Source organism: Corticium candelabrum, chromosome 15 (genome assembly GCF_963422355.1).
Source record: "Corticium candelabrum chromosome 15, ooCorCand1.1, whole genome shotgun sequence".
Taxonomy (NCBI): Eukaryota; Metazoa; Porifera; class Homoscleromorpha; order Homosclerophorida; family Plakinidae; genus Corticium; species Corticium candelabrum.
Window position 1 is genome coordinate 4,704,238 of NC_085099.1, and position 6,820 is coordinate 4,711,057.

Sequence of the window (6,820 nt, forward strand, 5' to 3'; positions counted from 1 at the left end):
AGTGACTGGGTTTGCGGGGAATGTTGTGCCCGTCCCACACTTCCTGTTGTAAACTTCCGAATTATGGTTAGTTTGTCTCATCTGTAGAGGTGAACAATAAATAATTTATTTAATTACTTACACAATTTTTCGTAAGTTTTCGCCAAAAATACGCCTGTTGGTGGAAGGTCCATTTTCGAACTATGGGTGGGCCATGGCCCACCTGGCCCACTCTGCTCCGCCGGTCCTGAACCGTAATATCGTCGATCGTTATCGACCGGAAACTTTGGTGATGCTGTCACATGGTTATCACGTGCGTACTGGTGACACTTGAAAACGGACGTCACCTATCGCAGTTGCAATTTGGTGTAGCAGGAACATGCCGGTGACGCTGTCAATTGAATCGTCGGCTGCTAGACCACTAGTGGCTCTGTTGGTTATTCTCTGCATTTGTATCACAAGGTACGTAGACTACGTGTGCATGTTCAACAAACGTAAGATAGCTACAGTTGTCTATAAACTAGTTCTAGTGTTAGTTCTTGAAGTGTTGAAAATGCCTAGCCAGTAGTGGATCTCTAGAGGAACTTCCGGGTTCCGTGGCACAAAAATCGATGGTGTTTCAGGCTATGTACAAGGACTATTTGGTCGTGGGGAATATTTGGTCGCGGGCAATAATCTCGCTCTTAGTTGGTTCTCGAAACCGTCGAGCTAGGGCTTATTTGGTTTCGGCCACCTACAGGGACTATTTGGTCGCGGGTCTATTTGGTTTCGCATTTATTGCGTCTCGAATCGGCGCCCTCCAACTCTTACAGCTGTACGAGGCGGACGCGAACGACGTGACGATGGCCATGATAATTTTCACGCGTCTCCCAGACGTCTCGATGAGCCGAAATCGAGTGCGACCTGCTTCTTCTTCATTTGTATTTGGCTTTATATGAATACCGAAGTCATCACGACATTGTGGATCGCAATTTTGCGTGTCTGACGTTTCGTTTTGAGGCAAATCTCGGCTCGTCTGATAGCGGGCTCGTCGAAAGTAGGCGGAGTAAGAATGTCTTGTGGGTTGCAAGATAAACAAACATGGTTTGATCACGCTACGCATGTGTAGAGATGTCCCGCGGTTAACTAATTAGACAATGTCCGGTCTATTGTCTGCATGCTGCACTCGGCTTCTTGCGATGATGGATATGCAACCTGCGAAAACAGCCTGTTTGTCTGTCTCTGCCTGCCTGCCTGCCTGCCTGCCTGCCTGTCTGTCTGTCTGTTTGTCAGTCTGTCTGTCTGTCAATTTCATTTATTGAAACACAAACTCTACGTTACATTTCTAACACTATATTCAAGCAGTCTACTGAGTCCAGCAATCTGTCTGTCTGTCTATATTTGCAACATTTAAATCTACTTTAACAATCAGCTAACTCGTAGTCCAAGCTTTAAGTAACAATCAGCAATTATTACTAGCAATCAAACAGTTAAGGGCCCCGGTTACAGTAGGACGCCAGTTGCAGTAGGACCCTTGGTTAGTTATAGTTAGTCCAAGAAATCTGGCGCATTTGGTTGTGTGTCTGTCTGTCTGTCTTAGTTGTATTTCTTAATAATTAGCTAACTCGTAACTAGGAGGCCCCAGCTATGAGTAAAATCATTGCATTGGCCATTCTCTGCCATGCAGCTATAAAGTTGTATTATGTTGCGATGTCCTTGAACTGCGGTTATTAAACTGCAAATTGGTGCAAAACAAAGAAGTTTATTGCAATCGTGTGCACTTGCTTGCATGACAGCTAAACAATCTACGAATCTTGCCTACTTCTGCAAATTACACACTCATATCTTTAGTATACTTGCGCATAGCTGCATGCTGATTAGTGTAGTTCTTGTCTATATTTTCTTGCCTGGATATCCTGATTCTACTGCAGCACATTTTCTGTGTCACCATTCAAAGAAAAGATAGACAGACGGACTGACTAAATGGCAGAAAGAGACAGAAGATGTATGTATAGCGGAGAAAAAGATTTTCACTAGGCAACACTAATCTACAAAACGTATCGTTTTATAGTGTACACTGTACAACACAGTTACAACGCAAACAAACAACGATCAATACCCATCTGAGATCTAGAGACGAAGTGCAAATAAGTGATTTTACATCAGATACATTTAATTAATTGTTTCTTGAACTATAGATATTCACCTATTATTTTCTCTTCTGTTCTGAAAGTCATCACCGATCTTTGGTGGTGCGCAACCGATTATAGAGATATAGATAGTCTTCCTTGCGTAGACACTAAGCATATGTCGCTGTGCACCTAAGTATCGATCGATGCTATGCAGGATCGATGCATAAATATGCAGCTAGCCGCAGCATTCTACGCACTAAAACATTCTAGGCACATCTCTAGACGTGCGGTGCGTGATCAATTCATGTTTGTCTACCTTGTAACCCACAAGACATCCTTACTCCGCCTACTTTCAACACGCCCGCTACCAGACGAGCCGAGATTTGCCTCGATACAAATCGTAGACATTTTTGTCGTTGACACCGATCGATCGCTAACTTGCAATTATCTTTTGATGCTAGCGCTGTTATTTGCTGGTGCTATCACATAGCTGGGGAGACGACTCCGGCTACTAGCTCCAACCATAACTAACACCAACATTTCAGTTTCAGTTGCAGTTTCGGTTTCATATTGAAACCGGAAAAAGGTATTACGGAACCTGGACTGGTCTGGCGTAATTTGAAAGGTCTGGCTGAGCGAAAGTAAAAATGCTAGAGCGCTTTCAGTCTCCTAAAATTACGATTTAGATCAAGTTATATTAGCACACGCTGTTTCGTAACGGGACTTCCGGGAACACAACTTTCGTGACAGGCGGACGCACGTACGCACACAAGCTCATCTCTAGAGGCGAGTCGCGATTTTTGTGCTTCGATAGGCGCTGCACTGAATGATATGAGCCAAAATTTGCCACAGGGTTGCGTTTTGTTAGGATCTATAAGGAAATAGGATACTTTCGGCGCAGGCGGGAAAAGCGAGATTTTCCAGTATATTCGGGTATTAAAACATAGGTTACCTTTGTCTGCAACGGGCTGACCTGGACCGTAGAAATAGCTGCAACTCTAGACATATTTAGTCATGCGTGTATTTCTGGCTGGGTTACTCACTCAACATTAATATACAAGCGGTTTTGCTAATCAGTGGCGTAGCTACGGGAGGTTCTTGGGGTTCAGTACCCCCAAAAGTTATGAGAGTATTTGCTTATCTCTTAGTCTAATAGAGTAATTTTTGTACATAATTATACAGTACCGAAAATGGTTCGTTGTTAGTTTGTAAATACTTAACGGTATGTACATATAGAGTTAAATTTGAACAAATTAATATTAATTTTTTAAAAGTTAATATTAATAACCCCCTAAAATTTAGCTTTGGCTACGTCGCTGTACTAACACAGCCAGAAATGTACTAATTTACTGCGGTGTCCTCAGGAGTGCTCAAGTTTGAAGTGGTCGGCGTTGCAAATACAGCGCCAAAATGTGTACATACTTTGATTCAGTGATACACTCCTACGCATACTGGTAAAGAATGTATGACAGCCTTTGTCTACATCTCAATAACTAAACTGCGCATGACAACCCGTAATGGGCGTGACAAATAATTACTAGACTTTTAGAAAATCTTGCGTTCTGGCGCTACAAAAATTGGCTTGGTACTACATGCAGCGCCATAACTCCCTAAAGGCAAACTGCGGAGTCCCGAGAGATCAGCCTAACTAATGGCAGGATGCGTGCACGGTGTTTCTGTGACGTACCTTTCAATGAGCAGTGACGGTGGAGCGACTCGCGAATTACTATTTGCTTACAAAAATTGAAGTTGTGCTCAAAGTTGGGGGTGCTCGAGCCCCTTCAGCCCCCAGTTTCGCTGCCCTTGCTGAGAAGGACCCAACTTCCTTGACACAAGGATGGACGTGTATTATTATCTAGATATTTCCGCGTGTAGCACTCACTGACTCCTTACATTTACTCGTTGAGATTTTCCTTCACGACACCACACCTGGCTGGTCAGAATTTGTGGCCGTGGCGCAAGGGGTGAAACCCCGGGCCTCTGCGCATGCGCAAATTGCTTCTAGTTTTGGGTTTCAGAAAACAGATACATTTAGCCCTGGATCCTTCCCCATACGAGGTGTGTTCTTTGAGCAAACCTTCGGTCCATTTACGGTAACCAAACTTGAGACTGTACTCTAAGTCTGCCGATTCGGAACTGTTGAGTGACTGTTCCACGGGACAGACAGCAGTTAGCAAAGAGGAGCGACCTCTCAGGAAACATGCACGGATAAAAAGGTGTCCAGCGAGCGCCCAGATGGGGTGTGCACGAAGATTCTACATCCTGACGCCAAGTTGCTTGTGTTCTCTACATTAGATGTATTATACGTATACAACGGTAATGACCCACACTAGGAGGCTAATTGTTTCGACCAGCGTGCAAGATGTTTGGCAGAAAAATTTATGTACGCCTCGAACGTCTTGCTTTTCCACCGTCCCAACTCTTTGATGGTACTGTCGTCTATGCCACGGGCCTTGGCAGTAGATGCAGCGCGGATTCGGAAGCTGTGGCTACTAACCCAGAGCAATCTAGCCCTACTGACGACAACGCCCTCTGCACTTCTTGCACCATTCTGACGCGGGATAGAGGGCAGCCGTCGCTAAAGATGAACAGCGGCCCCGAACGAGTGCCACTGACAAACATATCCCCCAAGAGTGATGATACCGGGCAGATGTCGTTGGTGCTTCGTGCAAGATAGACATTGGCACCGCGGCGGAAAGGGTATGTCTTTGACTTCTTGAGGTGCAGACGGACAAGGGTTGGGTTCTCGTGAGAGGCGGTCGTATTATCTTGAGGTGTGAGGTGAGATGCAGGGTCGAAGGCCAACAATGATGACACGGTGAATTCGCCCGTCCTCAGAAAACCGAAGAAACCCGTGCAGCAGGCTGCCCAGAGCATAACCGTATTATAGCTAAGAGGCTGCTGAGACCAGACGGCCTTGATTGCATGCAGCTTCATCGGTGTGATGTCAAGGCGTTGACGTGTGTGGTCCTCACCCTGCGTGCAGCACACTCCACTCAGAACACATGTTAGTTGGGGAAGAGCAGACGCAAACGGGTCTCCATGGCTATATTGACTGTGCAGATGACTTACTGAAGATAAGGAGCATTTGATGGTCTTGTGCGTAAGCTGCTGTTCTTGGAAAGCCGCGACGAAACGACGAAGAGTACGTTCGGACGTAGGCAATGGAATAATTGAGAGTCTTTGGCAGAATCGGCGGTACCAAGATTGACCGGTAACGTAGGACATCAGAGTCGCCAGAGCTAATCCGGATGAAGAGAGTCCACTGGCCTCGAACTCCAGCTGGGTGAGCTCCAGTCGATGTTCGAATGTGACAGAAGCGCTAGGAATTGCACCGAGACTTGATATTAGGCCGGTTGTAGGTCATTACGAAACAGTGCCTTTGCAACGTGATTAGATTTCCTCGGAATATGGATGGCTTGCCAAGTGAATGAAAAATGGGCTGCAACAAACGTGAGAAGCCTTAGCAGGTGCATCACAAACTTGTGAAAGGAGTAATTACTCAAGGCGGACACAAAAGTGGTATTTTTGCACTTGGAAATGATTGCATTCGCCGTGCCATTGACGACCCCAAGCGATGCTAGCGAGAAAAACCTGCACGCACTCTTTTGCTGCGATAGTGCAGTCGCGCCACGCTATAAACCATACCCACTGTGGCCAGTACTCGCGCCAGACAGCCCCACAACCCATATACCCGAGGCGTCCTAACGTATTCGCTGCGTTGGGGGCTGTGTGACAAGAATGCGCAGAGAGCACGTGCCATTCCACAGGACCAGGAAGGTATCCCACTACAGTAGATCTGCTCGCGCGTCCGCATTCAGCCGAACCCAGTAGTGTAGAGCTTGATGCAGCAATATAAGTCGATAATGCGGCGAAGGAAATATCTGCCAGCCTTAACTACCGACACCACGTGCTGCAGAGCTCCAACTAACAACAGCAGCTCTCTCTTGGTGCAAGATCGACTACTAATCCAATCGCTAGCCATTAGACACGTTCGTTGTAGCCCTGCTTGCGGCATGCAGATCGTACATGCATTCAAATTTTAGCTGCGGCCCGGGAACCCATAGCACGATGACGGTTCCTCCAGCTTTTTGCGGCTACTACAACCCCGACGCAGTTGCACGTGCGAAGCGCTGTAGCCAAGTTCTTGGCGCACTCGCTGGAGTTCACCCCTTCGAAAAAAGGAAATGGTCCAGGTGGTGAATACCGGAGGTGATCCCTCTGCGATACCTGATGCAGAAAAGATCGTCTGCCACAGCCGAGAATACCTTCGGCGCCGAACGAAGATCACAGCGGAGAGCACGGTCAAGGTAGACCACACCTTTCAATGCACGCCCAACAAGTGGCGGTCGTCTGGGTGTACCGGTATTTGGCGGTAGGCACTCTTTATGTCGAGCTTAGCCATCAGCGCTCCAGGACCCAGCTGCAAGAGACACAGCGCTGCCTTATCGACACGAACATAGAACAAAGGGCATAGGTCCTTAGAAATTCCTTCGTTAGCGGTGGTCAGAAGAGAGGGAGAGATCAACGATAAGGCGCCAGCGCCTAAGTTGGTGATTTTTAAGTACCAAACTGATTGGGCTTACCTAAACTGTTGACACGCCATGATGCACCGGACGGAACACACGGGATGTTGCAACCTCAGTCATCTCTGAGGTAGCTGTTGACGACCAACGAGTTTGCATTAGCCGATTGCATGTTTCGTTTCACCGATTTGCACTTGGCATAGC